The sequence below is a fragment of the Triticum aestivum genome, chromosome 2A (assembly GCF_018294505.1).
Source record: "Triticum aestivum cultivar Chinese Spring chromosome 2A, IWGSC CS RefSeq v2.1, whole genome shotgun sequence".
Taxonomy (NCBI): domain Eukaryota; kingdom Viridiplantae; phylum Streptophyta; class Magnoliopsida; order Poales; family Poaceae; genus Triticum; species Triticum aestivum.
The window spans coordinates 296,881,643-296,902,195 of record NC_057797.1 but is presented as its reverse complement, the minus strand read 5'-3'; positions in this window follow the sequence as shown (position 1 = coordinate 296,902,195).

The window sequence follows — 20,553 nt, the reverse complement described above, 5'->3', positions numbered from 1 at the left end:
ACACGACATGTACTCGGCAACCTTCAAGCGGAAGCCCAACGTGGGTGTCGGCCACGGCCTGCCTAAACACTCAAGTCTCTAGTCCAGGTTTATCGCCTATTCGGGTTCCATCCATGAGGAGATCCGGCCGGAGTTTCGCTCACAGCCCCAAACGATGTGAACAGGGTTCCCGAGACACCAAACGGGCGCCCGGTACACCGTGCCACGTGCCTACCGCATCACAGCCCACCCCTACGGTCAGCGCTGCGCACGGCCTCCAGCATACTACAAACACCAGAAACTACTTGCAACTCCTGGACAGAGGACAAGGGTGATCAAGAAGCCGAGAGGGTCCATTGGTTTCGGGCCCAATGCATGGTAGTAGCTGAATCATGGATCACAAACACAGAACTCAGTTCCTGAGGACGGCTGCAATGAGACAACCCACCATGTACTCCTACATGGCCTCTCACCGCTACCTTTACCAAATCGTATTCACACACTTAGCTCACACACAGTAGGACATGTTCACACACCTCTGATTCATCCCCGATGAATCAGACCTGACTCAACTCTAAGCAGTAGCAGGCATGACAAACAAGCAAGAATGAGTAGGCACAACAGGGCTCAAACAACTCCTACTCATGCTAGTGGGTTTCATCTATTTACTGTGGAATGACAGGTCATGCAAAGGATAAAGGGGTTCAGCTACCGCAGCAAGTAACAGTTGAATCGTTGTTGTCTTAATGCAGTAAAAGAGAGCAGGGCGAGAGAGTAGGATTGTATCGGAATGAACAAGGGGGTTTTGCTTGCCTGGCACTTCTGAAGATAACATTGAGTCTTCATCAGTGTCAACGATCACAACGTCGGAACATCGTCTACCGGGAGGGAACAGATACCGGCAACAAAGAAGAAATACAATCAATGCAATGCACAATATGATGCATGCTCATGACATGGCAATATGAATGTGTTTTGAGCTAATGCAACTAGCAACAGATTAAATGAAGTTGGTTTGAATACAAGATTCAAATTCAAACTCCATATGTGATTATTCAAATGCCATTTAATTGATTTGTGCTAAACAGCAGCTATAAGTTGTTCTAACATGCATGAAAATGGTACAGATGGATTCCTTGAATTTTTCTGATAATTTTTCATATATAAATTATTTAATTTGGAGTTACGGTTGAATTTCTATGATTTATTGAAGTTTAGGGCATTTTCTGAAATTCCTGAATAAAAAATAAATCCAGAAAACCTATTACTGCGTCAGCATGACTTCACAGTGACGTCAGCAAGTCAACGGCGTTGTCCAGGTCAAATCTGACCTGTGGGACCCACATGTCAGCTGCACAGTGATTTAACAGAGTTTAATTAACTTAACTAAATTGTTAGCCGGGTTAATTAAACGGTAGGGCCCACCTGTCAGTGGCCCTAGGCCTGGGTTAGCGGGGTGGTTAGGCCCTAATGACCGGCCACGTCGGATTCGCCGGCGGTTGGACGACGGCGACGACCCAGAGCGGCGGTGGCTCGCCGGAGTTACGCCAGAGGCGACGGATCGACGCGCCAAGGGCACCAGGAGGTAGCCCGTGCCCGTGCGCATCTAGGGGGACCAACGGGAGGTGCGGGGGTGGCCGGGGTTCGCCGGAATGGAGCTCGCGGCGGCGCCGGCGTTCGGGTGAACTGGGTTTCGGGGTTAGGGAGCACGACAGGAGGCAAAGAGGGGTGTTACGACCTCCTGGGGTTGCACTGAGCACGACCGCGTGCTCGGTTGCAGCTCTAGCTAACGGTGGCTACGGCGGCGACATGGCCGGCGGCAAGCAAGCTCCGGCTCCGGTGGGATCGAGGCTACAGGGCGCAATCGAGGCGGGGAAGAGAGAGGGGAGGCGTAGGAGCTCACAGTGAGTTCGAAGAGCAGGTCGGCGTGCTCGGGGGGATGGCGGAGAGGATGAATCGGACGGCGGCATCCGGCGGCCGTGGTCGGGAAGAAACGCCGCGGCATCGTCTTGGGGCATCCGGGCTTCGGTGGGTCGACGTAGAGGGGCTTGGGGTCCGGGCTGAGCTCGGGTACGCAGAGAGGGAGCGAGGAAGTGGCTGTGGCCGCGGTGGTTGCGAGCGACGTCGGCGGCGACTCTCGGGTGAGAGAGGGAGAGATCCAGGGAAGGGGGTGAGAGCGCGGGAGAGTGAGGGAGAGAGGCAGGGAGGTGCGTGGCGCTCGGGGAAGGCGTCCAGAGCGTCGAGGAAGGAGAGCGGCAAGCAGGAGGTGGCCGAGGCAGCGTCGGCGCCCGTCGGCCACGCGCGCTGCCTACTGGCGCGGGGAAGACGACAGGAGGGGAGCCCCTGGTGGGCTGGGCCGGCTTCTGCAGCAGGCCGCACAGGTAGGCGCCAGGTAGATCTTCTGCTCTCTCTCTCTTATTTCTATTTAATTCTGTTTTTCTATTTTCTGTAGTTTGTTTTGATTTGATTTAAAAATATCAAATCATTTTATAAAATCCTGGAAACAATTATGGGTGCTTTCTGAATTATTTCAGTGACCCTTAACAATTTCCAACATTTATTTGAACATTTAAATTATTTATAGTATTTAAATGCCCAAGGTCAAATACAATAGGATTTAATTCAAAAATCCAGAATGGCCTAGAAATATGTGCATCATTGTTGGCAGGGGTTTTCACCTTTAACAAAAATAATGAACTTTCCTAAAGGGCATTCTGGGTTTATTGAAAATATTTTTATTTTGATCCTAATTGCATTTTATTTAGTGCTAGGGTTTGTCATCCCCAGTTCAAGTTTCATGAACTTTAAACATGATGCATGAATGCCTTAATGCAACTAATGACAAACAAATTCTAGGGCTGTGACACGAGATAAGATGGCCAAGATGGCCATAGAATTAAAAGCCGCCACCGACCATTGCCGGGTTCTTGAAAAGGAAAACCTAGCGAAGGCATTGGACCTTGTGAAGGCTGCTGCGACGAGAAAAGATATCCGCTCTGCTATGAGGGCGAAGAAGGAAGAGCTGCGGGAAGCCGGGGATATTGTAGCTGGGAAATCATTTATGTTGTGGAGGAAGTTCAGAGATCCATGGTATGCCCCTCTGGATCGGCTGTGGAGTTCGGAGGATGTGTATATGGATTTGGTGGCGAGCGCTGCCGATGCGGCCAAGTACTTCCAGGGTCAGATGGACCGTGAAGTGGACCAGCTGTTTTGGACACAATTCCATTCTCCCGAGCGTCCGCTTTCATTGACTGACCAATTAGCCGAATGGGCCGAACTGAATAGGTTGTCCGGACTCGCCATGAGGTCTGTTGTGGATCAGCTATGGCCGGAAAGGCCAAAACCGAACAGCTATTTCATCTTGGTGGAGCAGTTCCTTGACGTGGTGTCGCGCATTATTGCGATGAAGAGGTCGGCGTGCCGAGCACTACTTTGAAGAAGTTCTTGAGGGTGCCCGTTTGATAGAGACCCAGTGCTCAAAAAATATTATGTTTGAGTGATATGTAATCTCATTGTAAGCGAAATGCTTTTATAAATTTTTATAAGGCTATTTTTATACTTTTGCCTGAAAGTAATATGATGCCTCCTGGGCGGCCGTTTATGTATACATGTGTATAACCTGAAAGATTGCAGCCGTCGGCTTCAACCCCCACGCATATAATGCGGAGTTGCTCGCAAAAAACACGCGTTCACACTTAACCCAACGTCTTGTTCCTATTAAGGAGGTGATAGAGGAGCGAGCGAGGCAACCGGACTATAATGCTTTAGCACTTTCACTTAGCCATAGGAGTTTGACAGTGGGGCTACTAGATAGCCCTTGGTGGCTCCGCACTCTCCCGATCCCGGGGTGCGTACATGCCTGGCCGGAAAACAGCCCTTCATTAAGGCGGAGGAATTCTAACATTCCAATAGGTCATCGAGTGGTTGACCAGTCTGACACTATATCATGACAGTCAGTTTTCAGGTTTCTCTACTGAGGTGCTTGTCCGGATGAACCAGGGCACAATCGCAGTAGTTCTCCTGGTCCTACCTTAGCTGGTAAAGCGGAACATAAGGAACCAAAACATAGGAGCCAGGCAAACCCAACATTTGACCAAAGACAATGATTCGGAGCTGATGCATATAGGGCCAAACTCGCGACATCGAACACTCCCTAAGGTATTCGGTCTTTGTGGTTTAAACCGGGCCTAAATAATGGCCTTTGTAAGAAGCCCCTTGTGTCCAGGTATGTGCATTGTTCTGGCGTGGCCACATGCCAAGACGTCAGCATCCTTCTCAACGGTGGATATGTATCAACAAGAGACAGTAAAAAAAGGTTTACGCAGGGTCTTAATCTAAAGAGAATCCTTGGAGCGGGTTCTTGCTGCACGTCTGCGCCTGTGTCTCCATTGTGCCGTATCCTGGACGGGTGTAGCACGATGATCATCTGTAAAAGAGAGGAATTTTGGTGAAAAAGTTGTCTTGCAAAAGGATAATTTTTAAAGAAACCATGTATAATTCAAGATGAGAAAAAATTGCCACTTGTCTGCGCACATTGAGCCCCTTGTATTGACAAATAGGGGTGTGACCATTTATTCGGTATAAATAGCAGCGCCGGACTTGATTAGTTGTGTCTGAGGTCTTGACGACCTATTGGATGCTTTCGCTGGTCCGGGCGCCTTTAGTGTGAGGCTGCCAAGGCAGCCGCACTCTCTTCGGCGCGCAGAGATCTCTTGATATTTCCGCTCACTGAAATGATGCCACGTGGACCGGGCATCTTGAGTGTGAGGGAGGCGTAGTGTGGTATTGCATTAAAGCGAGCGAAAGATTCGCGTCTGAGCAGTGCTTGATAGCCACTTTGGAACGGAGCGATGTGGAAGGTTAAATGCTCGCGATGGAAGTTATTGGGGGAACCGAATATTACTTGTAGTAGGAGGGAGCCCGTACAACGAGCCCATGGGCCTGGCGTTACTCCTTTAAAGGTAGTATTGCTATGGCGAATTTTTGTTGGGTCTAACCCCATCCCGCGGATTGTATGCTGATATATTAGGTTTAGATTGCTGCCACCGTCCATCAAGACTCGTGTGAAGTGATATCCACCAATTATTGGGTCTAATACCAGGGCAGCCCATCCTGCGTGTCATATACTTGCTGAGTAATCACGATGGTCGAAAGTGATCGGTTGAGACGACCAATGGGAGGACTTCGCGGTGACAGGCACTTTGGTATATTTTCCTGGGAGTGCCGCGTTGTTTTTTCCTTTGATCATGTGTAATACGTTTACTGTTTTGATTTCTGGTGGAAATTTATTTTGTTCCCCAGTGTCTTGGTTGGGAGGCTCGTCCTCGTCTTCACTTGGTGTATCGTCCCCCTTTGTGTACGGCGTTGAGCTTGCCGGACTGCTTGAAGACCCAACATTCTCTATGGGTATGATTAGCAGGTTTACCAGGGGTACAATGGATCCTACATACTTGGTCCAGAATTTTGTTGAGGCTGGACAGTTTATCCCTGGTGCCTTTAGATGGCGGCTTTTACTGACCTGGTCGAGAGCTTTTGAATCCAGTGTTTACTGTCATGCCCTTCGTGCTGTCTTCTTTATTCCGGTGTTTGTTATTGCTGTTGCACCGTGATTTCCCGTTTCCATCTCTAACTTCAGATGTACTGGGGTTGCTGGTGCTGCATCTGGCTAGCCAGCTGTCCTCACCTGCGCAAAAGCGGGTCATGAGGTTTGTTAATGCGGCCATCGTTCTCGGCTTATTTTGGCCGAGGTGTCTGGCGAGCCATTCGTCACGGACGCTATGCTTAAAAGCTGCCAAGGCTTCGGCGTCCGGACAGTCGACAATCTGGTTCTTTTTAGTAAGAAACTTGTTCCAAAGCTTTCTGGATGACTCTTCGGGCTGTTGAGTTATATGACTCAAATCGTCCGCATCCAGAGGCCGGACATAAGTCCCTTGAAAATTTGCCCGACAAGCGTCTTCGAGCTCTTCCCAACTTCCAATGGAGCTTTCGGTGAGGCCTTTAAGCTAGTGACGAGCTGGCCCTTTGAGCTTGGGGGGTAAGTACTTGATGGCGTGGAGATCATCTCCTCGAGCCATATGGATATGAAGGATGTAGTCCTCAATCCAGACCCCAGGGTCTGTTGTTCCATCGTATGTCTCTATGTTTACGGGTTTGAATCCCTCTAGAAATTCATGGTCCAGCACCTCATCGGTGAAAGATAGGGGGTGTGCGGCACCCCTTTAGCTGGGTGTACCGCATTGTTCGGATGTTTATTGTGTTGCATTGTACGCTTGCGTGGTCCATAGAAGGATCTTGTTGCGCCGTCCTTTGGGTGCGAGCCCTCACATGGGTCGCGTGTTGTATTGTGAGTGGCGTTGTATGCCGCTCTGTGTTGGTAGAGGGGTCGTCTATCCGGCCAGGTGGCTGCTTTGATATTTGGTTGTGGGGGGTCTGAGGCCTCCTCATCAAATTCAGGTAGCAGCTTCCGCTTTGGGTAGCTCTTGGAGGGGCGATTGTCGCCGTACCTCGCAGCCTTGAGCCTTTGCTTCTGCTTTTTAAGACTCCTCGCGGTGGCAACAAGCCTTTTACGGGCATTCTGCTGCTCCGGGTGCCTGTCCGGCGTTATGTCGTCTGGACTATTATCCTTGATAGAATTTGTTTGTTCGGTTTGATTATCCGTATTGCCGTTGTCCGGCAGCGGTTCGCCCTGCTCCAGCACTGGGTTTGTGTGATCGTTATTTTTGTCGAGGCGGGATTTGGGGCGGCGCTTGCGTCGCCGCTTTGACTGCTTCTCGAGGGAACAAGCCTTTGGTGCGTCCTTCCGCTCCTCATCGTCATCTTTTGGTGCGTCCACCATGTATACGTCATATGATGAGGTGGGCGTCCAGCGCCCTGTGGGCGGTGGTTCTTCTTCGCCTCCCGCATCGTCGTCCATACCGTCGATGTTTTTAGAGTCGAAGTCGAGCATGTTGGTTAAAATCGTCGACGGTGGCTACAAAGTGGGTGGTGGGTGGGCGTCTTCTGCATCCCAATCCTGCTGGCCATGATCCGGGCAGGGCTCTCTTGACAAAGAGAGAGACTTTAGTGATTTCATAATATCGCCGAGGGGCGAGTGCTGAAAGATGTCCGCGGCGGTAAACTCCATGATCGGCGCCCAATCGGATTAGATCGGCAGGGGCGCGGAAGGTTCGGAGTCCGGGGATGAGTCGGGCTCCATGGAGTCACGAGTCTCGCAGAGTGCGGGGCTGGTGTTCGGCTCGATCGTCATTGCGATCGCAGCTCCCGAGGCGGCGTCCAACCACCCATCCTCGATCGGCGCAGTTGGCTCCGATTTAAGGGTCGAAGCCAATGCAGTGCAGCCTCCAGGGCACTGTTCAGCGACAGAGCTAGATCATGCCCGTTGTGATAGTGCGGCGCTCTCGGCAGTGGCTCGAATCCATTGAAGATCAAGTCCCCGCGGATGTCAGCTGTGTAGTTTAAACTTCCAAATATGACCTGACAGCCAGGGGCATAGCTTTCGATCTGCTCCACATGGCCAAGTGAATTGGCCCGTAGTGCAAAGCCGCCGAAGATCTGTCCGGGGAGGAAGGTCTCACCCTGGACTGCATCGCTATTGATGATCATAGGAGCCATCAAGCCTAATGGCAACGACACAGAGGAACTCTCAATGAAAGCACCAATGTCGGTGTCAAAACCGGCGGATCTCGGGTAGAGGGTCCCGAACTGTGCGTCTAGGCCGGATGGTAACAGGAGGCAAGGGACACGAAGTTTTACCCAGGTTCGAGCCCTCTTGATGGAGGTAAAACCCTACATCCTGCTTGATTAATATTGATGATATGGGTAGTACAAGAGTAGATCTACCACGAGATCGGAGAGGCTAAACCCTAGAAGCTAGCCTATGCTATGATTGTTGTTCTGTATCTTGTCCTATGGACTAAAACCCTCCGGTTTATATAGACACCGGAGAGGGTTAGGGTTACACAAAGTTGGTTACAATGGTAGGAGATCCCAATATTGTATCGCCAAGCTTGCCTTCCACGCCAAGGAAAGTCCCTCCCGAACATGGGACGAAGTCTTCAATCTTGTATCTTCATAGTCCAGGAGTCCGGCTGAAGGTATAGTCCGGCCATCCGGACACCCCCTAATCCAGGACTCCCTCAATCAACTCCTAGCTCGACAGCATACATAGGAATAAAAAACGCAGGGTAATATATTAGAGATAATAGTGATCGGCGAACGGGCCCCTGAGAAAAGGTCGTGAGAAGTCGATGATATATTAGCTTGATGCCAGATAGGTCCAAATGGTACTTATTGTTGTCCAAAGACGTGCTTTCCCATAGTTCGGTCAAGCCGAACACTGAGCCCTTTGAATTTTCTGCATTGAATAGGCAATGCAGTAGCCCCCAAGGCACTGGTCGGGTGGCAACACCAGATCAGGGGATCGATGTGCCCCTTTAATATTTGTAAATGATAAGCCCGAAGCCCAGTAGCCCCCGAGCCTTAATGCGGGCACGGGTGGCCAAATTAAGGATCGATATCCAGAGTAAAATCACAAATTATGTGTAATGATTCTATGTATCCAAGTACTTTACATCATTAATGCTCGGATCCGCATTGTACAAAACTTTGTTGTCCGACCATCGACTTCCACCTCCTCGGCCAGTAGCCGAGGAGTTTTTGTCCTACATTATAAAGCCTTTATGAGGGCAAAGATTTACGACAAACAAGGCAATCTGACCATACTGTTTTGTAAACAAAAGTATGCAGAGAGATATGTTATATTACTTGTTTAACATAAGAAATGTCTTCCAAAGAAAATAGTCCCTCTATCGGTTCCTTTCTTTGGGTTGTCATGCTAAGCATGATCTTGAAACCTCAGCTCTAATGTAAGAGCAAAATATTGAGGATTTTGTTTGGGAGGCCAGTTCCTAGCCCCCGGTAGTGTTCAGCGACAGTCAAGGTCAAGTTGTAAACACTTCAGCCAGTGTTATGAACGGCCCGTCATTTTAACATAGTCATCGGATCGCTGACCAATTTACGCCTATTGTGACAGTCAGTTTTCGGCTTTCTTCACTAAGGTGCTCAACCATGCGAGCTGGAAGCACAATCGCAGTGGTTCTCCCTTTGCACACCTAGCCGAACAAAGCGGAACATAGGAGGCAAGCACAGGAGCCAGGCAACCCAACTATTGACCGAAGACACAATTCGAAACCGATGCATATATAGTAGTGTCCGAGAACGTTTTTGCCGAATCTCTAAAGGTGTCCGGTGTTGCACTGCGAGACTTATGCTGGAAACACACAAATAGTTTAAAAGTGCCATGGGCTTGGAAAACCAAAAAACGTCAGTGAAAACTTGACGTTCGAACAAGATCGAGTCTTCGGTGCCAATCCGAAAATTGGTCTTACTTTTGTGCTTCTGTCGTGCATTAATATGACACATCCGATCTTAAGACTTCAAGCGGGCCAGCCTACGACTACAGCATCCTATCCCGAAGGTAGAGTAATGCTCGTTAGACAAGTTTAGCGAACTAAACTCGAGCGGTCACTAGAGAGAAAATGGGTTATCTGGCTATTGACCACACACTCGCGTCGAAAAAGGAGTGATAGAAAAAGATTTTGCGACGACTAGGAAGAAAACACATTTACTATAAAACAACTCCTATAGATTTTAAGAGCCCCCAAGTGACTTGGGTAAAAGAATTTTTTTTATAATGATTGTATGTACCGAAGTACTTACATCATATCTGTGTTCACCTGAACTTTAAACGCGTCTTAACCGACCGTCGGTTTCTCCCTCTTCGGCCAAGGGCCGAAAAGTGTTATGTACTCCACCTGTCGAGAATATCGACGATGTTTCCGATAACCAGGCAATCAGGCCATAAGGTTGTAATAGACAAAGCGCGCTCAGGGAACTTATGCTATATTACTGACGAAGTGTAAGAAGCATCTTCGAAGAAAATAGTACCCCCACCGATACCTTTCTTCGGTTGCTCATTGTTACTATGAGACTTGTGCAATATATTTTTTGTACTCATGAGTTCCGTTGTGTGCCGACCATGATTGAAAACAATAAGAGCGCTAGCTTTCGGCTTCACCCAGTCTGAGGTACTAACTCGGATGACCCGGTAGTAACAATCGCAGAGGTGCTCCCTTTACTCCCTAGCTGAACAATCGGGAACATAGGGGTAAGCACAGGAGCCAGGCAACCCATCTTGCGAATCGCTTAGGTCAATATGGTGCATAGTGTGGCGTAATAGACGAACAAGGAACGAAGCCGTACAAGTATAATCATATGCAAGAGGAAAAGCTCCATCAAGGGAGCCCCCAAATAAACGGGGTATTTGAATATGCGCATCACAAACAAAGTTTTGACAAGGAACTTTGCCACAAACAACTTTGTGCCGAAAAGTATAATTCTTGGTCAAACCGACCAAATTTAAAACTTAGAGTTTTTGAGCAAGAAAGCAGCTTAGCTGGTTAATGTGCTCGGTGTTGATGACGCGATTCAGGCTTGTGGCGGGACGAAGACGCCCATTGATCTGTGACAGATCCGACAAGGTTCGCAGTCCTCGGAATGGCCGAGGTCCCAACCCCCAGGCCCGAGGTGTCCGAGCAAGGAGTTCGGCACTACGGAGTAGTGACCACCTAACACAGTCAAAATCGATTACCTGCACACATAAAACGGTGCGGTCCAAGAAATAATATATATATATATATATAATCCTTGCATAATTGCTTTATGAAAAATAATTTATTTAAAGAAATGTGGCATGGCGCCGAAGCCAATGTCGATGCAGGGCGTCAGCGTGACGCAGTGAAGGCGTGACAAAGCTTGAATTTGCAGGGCGGTCCGGACTCCAGATGCGGCGTTCGCTGAACTATATACGGAAACTGACCGAACCACCACGCGACCGTTTTTAATATGGTCGCCATTTGATAGACCTGTGTACAGATGACGGAACAAACCAGAGTAATAATTCCTTAAGAAAAATAAACCCAACAAGCAAAAATTGTTAGGATTAATAGCACTTGGTTTATTTGTTGTAGCATTCCGAAGAAAAGCGACTCCCAAAATCGGGAATCGATCTGCACACCCATTGCCTGATGGGCGACAAAGCGATGGCCTGGTGATGCTGGCAAGGGTTGGCTTGCCAAGGCGAAGCCCTCGGTCCAGCTAACGTGACGAAGCTGGTCGGCTGGTGACGCCGAAGTCATCGGACTATGTTGTTGAAGAAATAGCCAAGTCCCCGGTCTAGCCGAGGCGACGGAGCAGGCCGGTGAGGAGTAGTTGTAGCTGCCATGTCAGCCCAGGTGTTGAAGTAGTTCAGCGTGATGGACATTGGCTCGAAGAAGCAACAGTGAGGCCATGCCGACCCAGGTCGTAACTTGTGATGCGACCAATGCTGGTTAGCTGAAGTGACCATGCGGTGATCCCGGTGTGCCTGCTCCGTGTAATCAGTGGGGTGGCGATGTTAGTGATGACTTACCCTTGGCAATTCCAAACTCTTATTCGGCTTGCCGAGGTGAGGATCCGAAGAAGTTGAGCTCGGCTTAAAAAGTGACGACATGTCTAGCGCAGGTCGGCAATCGTGGAGCTATATTGCCGGACTGGTTTGACACCAGCGTGATGGCGAAGATTACCTCAAAGGAGGATTAAAATTTTATGGGCATGTGTTTAAAAACAACGCACAATAACATAGAAGAAAATTCCTTAAAAAAGGTAGTTCAATATCACGTTCATAAAAGAAACATTCATTCTGGTCGGATTCGTATTCGCGCAGAAAACAAATCCGAAAATCGGTGCACTCATCGGAGGTTTCCCGGAGTTTGAATGGTCGGATCGAGCTGAAATTTTGAGGGGTATTAGATATTGGAATTCCGCAGACGATCAACTGTTGTATGTTCCAAAGGACGTCCGAGCTAGATGGTGGACGCCACGCTCCAAAATCATCCAGATTCTCGTCCAGATTCAAAACGGCTCCGGTATATCATAGATTGCCAGAGATTCCTCCATCGGAACTCGATGAATTTTTTGATGGTTGTTTTAGACTCAATTCCGCACAATCCCACCAAAGCAGTCATCAAAGCGATACTCGAGGAGGCGGTGGCGGCAGATACGAGTTTGCTGTCCAGGAAAACAGCACGGTCGCTCGAGGGCAATGTTGACGTTGAGCACCCGAGCTCCATGGATGATTCCTCCATGATCTTGATAGAGATCGGAGTTGATGTTTGGTGATGGCCCTCGTCCGAACATGGTGATCCGAACACGGGGCACAGTTCTTGGTCGAACCAAGGTGACCAGTCAAGCTGGTGACGAAGATGCCGAAGTCGTAGTTGATCTGCAGGAGAGCCATTGATCCTTTGCTGATCACACAGCGGAACTCTCAATGAAAGCACCAATGTCGGTGTCAAAACCGGCGGATCTCGGGTAGGGGGTCCCGAACTGTGCGTCTAGGATCGATGGTAACAGGAGGTGGGGGACACGATGTTCACCCAGGTTCGGGCCCTCACGATGGAGGTATACCCTACTTCCTGCTTGATTGATCTTGATGATAAGAGTATTACAAGAGTTGATCTACCACGAGATCGTAGAGGCTAAACCCTATAAGCTAGCCTATGGTATGATTGTTGTTTGTATATCTATCGACTAGCCTGGCCCTGGTTTATATAATGCACCAGAGGCCTAGGATAACAAGAGTCCTAGCCGAATACGCCGGTGGGGGAGGAGTCGTTGTCTTGACCATCAAGTCTTGTGAAATATTCCTTGTATGCGGCAGCTGTCCGAACTGGCCCATGAGTATACGGCCATGGGGTTCCTCGGCCCAATCTAACTGACCAGGAGACGGCGTGGTGAGTACCCCCTAGTCCAGGACACCGTTAGCAGTACACCAACGGCCAGCTGGTCTCCTCCAACCTCTTACCATTCCAGAATGGAAGATTGACCATATTGGGATGGACTTCGTGACTTGTTTTCCCAAGTCCAAGCGTGGCAATGATGTTATCTTTGTTGTCGTCGACAAGCTTACTAAAGTGGCTTATTTCCTTCCTATCAAAGAATCTATCGTAGCAGCTCAGTTGGCAGAGCTATACACCTCCAGGATTGTCTCTTTGCCCGGCATTCCACAGTTGATATCTTCAGATCTTGTAAGCATCTTCACTTCTAAGTTCTGGGACTCCTTTTAGAAGGCCATGGGTACCAACATTCAGTTCAGCACAGCCTTCCATCCTCAAACTAGTGGCCAAGTCGAGCGAGTCAATCAAATCCTTGAAGATATGCTCAGGGCTTGTGTCATTTCTTTCGTTATGAAGTGGGAAGATTGTCTTCCATATTCCGAGTTCTCCTACAACAACAGTTTCCAAGCGAGTTCGGGCAAGGCCCCATTCGAGATTCTCTATGGCAGAAAGTGCCATACTCCTCTAAATTGGTCAGAGACTGGTGAGTGCCAACTTCTTGGCAATGACTTAATCACAGAGGCTGAAGAAATGTGCAAAGTCATCCGTGAAAATATCAAAGCCGCGCAATAGCGCCAGAAGAGTTACTATGATAGCAAGCATCGTGACATAGCTTTCGAGATCGGAGACATTGTCTACCTCCACGTCTGTCCAATGAAAGGTACTCGTCGCTTCGGTATCAAAGGGAAGCTTGCCTCTAGATACGTGGGTCCTTTCAAGATCATTGGCAAAAGAGGCGATCTCGCCTATCAACTTGAACTTCCGTCCAACTTTGCAAATGTGCACGACGTGTTTCACGTGTCACAGCTTCGCAAGTGCTTCAAGACTCCTGACCGCACCATCAACTTCGAATGGATTGATCTCCAAGAAGACCTGTCTTATCATGAGCATCCCATTGCTATTCTTGAAGAAACTGAGCGCAAGACTCGCAACAAGTCTATCAAATTCCGGAAAGTGAAGTGGTCGCACCATTCCGACCAAGAAGCCACCTGTGAGCGCGAGGACCACCTCCGTCCTGAATATCTGGAGTTCTTTCAGTCCTAGATCTCGGGACGAGATCCTTTCGTAGTGGTGGAGTGTTGTAACGCCCCGGATGTAACTTACCATATTTGTAACTCCGACTCTTCCATTTTCGGCTTTAAGTTATGAGATTCCCTTCATGGTTGGTTTTTGTCTTCATTTTGCATTTTGTTCGTGTCATGCATTTCATATCATGTCATCATGTGCATCTCATTTGCATACGTGTTCATCTCATGCATCCGAGTTTTTTTCCTCGTTGTCCGTTTTGCAATCCGACACTCCTACGTGCACCGGCGCCCCCTTTTGTCTTGTTTCGTGAGCAGGTGTTAAACATTCTCGGAATGGACTGAGATTTTCCAAGAGGCCTTGGTACACCACTAGAAGATCGCCTGTCAAATTTCGCGTCATTTGGAGTCCGTTTGATACTCCAACAGTTAACCGGGTAACCGCAAAGGCCTCGTGTGTGTTGCAGCCCAACACCCCTCCGCGGCCCAATAACCCTTCCAAACCACTCCCATGTCCTCTATCGTGGGATCACGATCGCGTGGTCGAAAACTACAGCCCATTTGGACACTCCAAACTCCTCCTACCTATAAATATGTGCTCCTCGTCCAAATCCCGGTTGAAACTCTAGTCTAGCCTCCCCCGCCGCCACCGGATGCGTCCGCGACGCTCGGACACGTCTGCCGTCGTTCCCTCGGCGAATCCCGGGCCGACACGTCACCGGACCGCGCCCACATCACCGCCGCCGCCACCCGGGGCCCAGATCCGGCCTGCCCCGGGGCCTCGCCAGGCCTCGCCGGGCCCGCACGCTGTCGCCCGCTCCGCCGCGCTTCGCCCCGCCGCCTGCTCGCTGTCGCCGATGATGGGAGCCAGCGCCGCCCTCGCCGAACCTCGTCTCCTCCACCACCGCAGCACCGCCCTTGCCGGACCTCGTATCTGCCACCACTGCAGCGTCGCCACCGCCGGTCCCGCGCCTCGACGCCCGTGCTGTCGTGCCCGCAAACTGCCGCCGAGCCTCCCGCCTCGCTCGCCGGTGCGCGCCGCCGCGGGGAGCTCTGCCGTGCCCATAGCGACTTCGGCCGCCGCCCCGGCCAGATCGGTCCGCGCCGCACCTAGATCCAGCCGGATCCGCCGCCCTCTAGCCTCCCCATCGCCTCCCTCTGCTTCGCCGGTGCCCTCGAGCTCGCCGAAGTTGCGTGGGCTCGCCGGAGCCATCTTCGCCCAGATCGGGATGGCTCCGACCCTGGACGTCCCCGACCCCTATCTAAACGGCCTCCCGCACCGCTCCGTCCGATTTCCCGCGAGGTCCATATTTTCACAAAGTCCCTGAGATTGTTACATTCTGGTGCCTCCTTTGACATGCCATAACTTCTTGTGTGATGCTCCGTTTTGTGCATGTGATATACCAAAATGTTCATCATGATGTATTGCTCATTGTGTTCCATTGTGGCATGCTTGTTTGAGTCCATCTTGATGCCGTAATTATTGATGCAAGAATGCTATAAAATGTTAGCTCCTGTTACTTAGCAGATTATGATGATTTGTCATTTTTGCCACATTTGATGGGTGCTTCATATGAACATGATCTCTACATGTGTTTTGATCTATGCTATGCCATCTTTACAGGGGTGCTTACCATGTATTCTTGTGATCTTTGTGGTAACTAGCACAAGCATGCAAAGTAGCCTTCGTGATATTGCTGATTTAAGGGACTTAGGATTTTGCTAAGTCCTTGTTTTACTGTTATTTTTATGCCATGTAAACATGATGCTACAGTGAAATCCATGCTTGTTTTGAGTTGCTTCAGTAAGGATGATTTTGACATATGTTTGTTCTCTATCCATCCATGCCACTTTTTGCAATTATGGAGTGCCCTAGTAGGTCTTAATCTTGCTCTACTTTTGCTGTAAAATGTTCCTGCCAGATTGTTTACATGTGAATCAATTTTGCCATGGTTGTTGTAGTTGATCCATGCATGCTCTGAACTTGATATTGCCATGGTTAGCTTTATAAACATGTCTTCTTGCTATTGATATGCTTAGTTTGTCCTGCAAGGTCTTGTGGTGAGTGAATCGAGCTTGCAAAGATGCCTTCATAATTCTGTTTATGCCATGCTCTGTTTTCACTAAGTCTGTGAAGCTGATATCTTTTGCACTTTTGCCATGCTTGTTTGAACCTGCTTTGATGTGATTTAGCCATAGCTCAATGTTCGTGTTTTGTCAAGCATATTCAGTACATCACTGCCATGTGCTTTGTTGTTATGTTGGAGTGCAGTAGCGTAGTTTCTTGTTGCATTCTATATGGCATCGTGCTGTTAATCGTTGAATTATGCCTTTCTTGTTTTGCTTGCCATTTGCAAACTGTGCATCCGATTCCAGAGATCTTTATATCGATTTCGACCAAAATAATCTCATCCTTCCAGCGGCACACTTGGTTTTCCAAGTTGATTCCTTGTTCAATCTTTCCCTTCCGAAGCTCGCATATGCATTGCATATCACATCCCGCATGTCATGCCATGTTTTGCATCATGTTGATTGTGCATTGCACCCTGATTGATAGTTGGTCCTTTGCTTGTGTTCTTGCTTTGGGTAGATCCCGGAGAGGAGTACATGATCGAGGAACCTGTTGAGTACGCTAACGAGGATCAAGCTTTCGTCAACTCTGAGAACTTTGCAGGCTAGATGGCCATACCCTTGAAATCACTTCTATCTTTGCTTGCTAGTTGTTCGCTCTTTTGCTATGCCACGATACCTACCACTTGCTATATCATGCCTCCCATATTGCCATGTCAAGCCTCTAACCCACCTTTCCTAGCAAACCATTGTTTGGCTATGTTACTGCTTTGCTCAGCCCCTCTTATAGCGTTGCTAGTTGTAGGTGAAGTTGAAGTTTGTTCCATGTTGGAACATGGATATTGTTGAGATATCATTATTATATGTTGTTTACTTTAATGTACATATATACTTGGTAAAGGGTGGAAGGCTCGGCCGTATGCCCGGTGTTTTGTTCCACACTTGCCGCCCTAGTTTCTGTCATACCGGTGTTATTTCCTTGATTTTGCGTTCCTTACGCGGTTGGGTGATAATGGGAACTCCTTGACAATTCGCCTTCAATAAAACTCCTCTAGCAAGGCCCAACCTTGGTTTTATCATTTTCCACCTAAGCCTTTTTCCCTTGGGTTTCGCGGACTCAAGGGTCATCTTTATTTTTAACCCCCAGGCCAGTGCTTCTCTAAGTGTTCGTCCAACCTGAGTGATGTCCAGCGCCCCCTGTGAAACCAGGGTCTATGCCAACCCAACGTCTGGCTCATCCGGTGTGCCCTGACAACGAGATATGTGCAGCTCCTATCAGGATTTGTCGGCACATTCAAGCGGCTTTGCTGGTCTTGTTATACCATTGTCGAAATGTCTTGTAACCGGGATTCCGAGTCTAATCGGGTCTTCCTGGGAGAAGGAATATCCTTCGTTGACCGTGAGAGCTTATGATGGGCTAAGTTGGGACACCCCTGCAGGGTTTTGAACTTTCGAAAGCCGTGGCCGCGGTTATGGGCAGATGGGAATTTGTTAATGTATGGTTGTAGAAAACCTGAAACTTAACTTAATTAAAATGAATCAACCGTGTGTGTAGCCGTGACGGTCTCTTTTCGGTGGAGTCCGGAAAAAGAACACGGTCTCGTGTTATGCTTGAACGTAAGTAGCTTCAGGATCACTTCTTGATCACTATTAGCCTCTCGACCGTGCGTCGCTTCTCTTCTCGCTCTCTTTTGCGTAAGTTAGCCACCATATATGCTAGTGCTTGCTGCAACTCCACCTCACTACCATTTCCTACCCTTAAGCTTAAATAGTTTTGATCACAAGGGTGTGAGATTGCTGAGTCCCCATGACTCACATATTCTTCCAAACAGATGCAGGTGCTGACGATGCCAGTGCAGGGGACGCTATTGAACTCAAGTGGGAGTTCGACGAGGATTCGAGCCATTACTATGTTTCTTTTCCGGAGGATCAGTAGAGGAGCCCAGTTGGGGCGATCGGGGATCTAGCATTTGGGGTTGTCTTTCTTTATTTTGTTTCCCTAGTCGGACCTTGATTGTATTCTCGATGATGTATGATATATTTATGTATTGTGTGAAGTGGCGATTGTAAACCGACTATTTATCCCTTTCTTATTCAATACATGGGATGTGTAAAGATTACCCCTCTTGCGACATGTCTACCATGCGGTTATGCCTCTAAGTCATGCCCCGACACGTGGGAGATATAGCCGCATCGTGGGTGTTACAGTTATCTTCTCACACCCACACATACCAACACATACACCACACACAAAAAATATATTCTCCTGGTGCCTCTATCCACTCCCCCCTTGCATATACACACTCAAGGGAATCTCCCGCCGTGACGTCATATTCACCTTTCTCTCTAGACCACTCTCATTTCTCGTGCTACCTCTCCCACGCCCCCTGTCGGCCCCTCTATCCATGCCTCTCTCGAATACGTAATACACACACATACCTCTCTAGGCCCTGCCAAATGCATCAACTATACATTCACACATGTTACATCACGTACCCCATTGATCTAAAAAGCCATCTCTTCACGTTTATTTCGCATACAACAATCCTTTTGAATAAAGTGTGGCCAAAAGAAATGTTTTAGAATTTCTACATATATACAACATTACAAAGTTATATGGAGGAGTATGAACGCTTGCATTGCATGGTGCCCACAATGATATTTATTCCGCACTGTGAATTTGCATATCTTTATACTATATATAAAGTTAGTCATAAGAATGCACTCATTACGGTCACCATTTACGTTTTGTGGTTATTATACAGTCACAGGCTCACCGTACAACTCTGTATTTGCTCAAGACATGACTAGTTGACTAGTTAAACGCTCCATGTGGCACCTCTAGTGTTGCATCACATTATCTCACTACCATTGGGCCCACCCGTCGGCTTGTATCTACTGTACATCTACACTCTTATAAAATACTAGCAAGATGCCCATGTATTGCACAGAACATCAAGATGCATTTGTATGAGTAGTTTATCTTGTGGCAGAAAAGGATGAACAAGGGAAGGCATTATTTGCAAGTGTGGAGAGGGGTGTGGGTATCTTTTTGCAAAATTGACATAGTTTCCTTCCTATCCATCAGATATAGATCGGACGACCTATATTGCAGGATGGCAGGCAGACGATCATCACCGACTATGCTTTTTATAAGAGTAGGGATAAAATACACTCTTATAAAAATAGAGTTGGTGATGATGGTGCGCCTACCATCCTACAATATAGGCCATCCGATTTATATCTGACCGATAGGAAAGAAACTATGACAATTTTGCAAAAAGGTACCCACACACCTCCCCACATTTGCAAATAAGGCCTTCCCTCGTTCATCCTTTAATCTCACAAGATAAACTAGTCATAAAAATGCATCTTGATGTTATGTGCAACGCACGGGCATCTTGCAAGTAAGAATGAAAACAAACGACAAAAATATATTGGATGGTGGTTCGAAGTCATGACCGCGGGCACAACGGACAAGGTGGCCTTGTATTGGTATGCTGAGCTGCCTGTTTTAACACACAGGAGCTGGAGTGGTGATTATACACACACGCACGCATGCACATGAACTGCATGCACGCAATACTCACACGAACACATGCACCCACGCACACACACAACAATCACACATATACACGTAGCCACGCACGCACGCAACACTCACACGCACACACGCACACATGCATGCACACACCAGTACACCACACGACCAACAAACACTCTCACGCTCAAGTGCTCAACCTACACGTGCATGCACACACATCAGGCCCTGACAGACACATACACAACCAGGTGATTCCCACGCACGGGGTGGAGTCTTGTCGCGCCTGCGTAAATTTGTGTTTATCTGACCTTTTCCCTATGCGAACTGACAGGTGGGACCCACAAGGAACGTGGTCAATTTAACTAGTCAACATGGTGCCATGCAGACTATTTGGCCGGTCAACAGAGTGCAATCCGATGCTGAACCGTGAGCAAGTGACCGTATAATCACCGCAAAACGTATATAGTGACCGTAATCAACTTATTCTGAAGTTCGGTGAACGTATTACGCTTTTCTCTTTGTAGGACCTCCAAAACTACATCTCTACACGTTCTCGCATGTTACATCTAACAACTATGCAATACAACACTACTACTACACTCTAACACAATAAATCATATGTGTTTTTAGTTTTACTAGATATCATATTGTTACTTAATTATTCAGTTTGCATACATTAAAATTGCCTTTGAAATGTATGGCCAATATCATATATAGTGCGGGAAAAATCCTGCCCTTTCCTATTTAATCGGGTTTGTATCGATGGATCGTGCGAAACAACAAAACTATAGTACTATATACAGTACAAGTGACAGTTCACTTGGCCGTCATGTCATGTACTCCTCCGTCGTAAGAGTGGAGCACTCGCTTTCATAAATCTTCTAGCCCCTTTCGCCGACATGTGGGGCATTAAGCTACCAGTTTCACGTGCCATACCGGAATACAGTGCAGAGCAGCTGGGGTGAAGCACCCAGTCATGGCGCCGGCATAGTAATGAGCAATG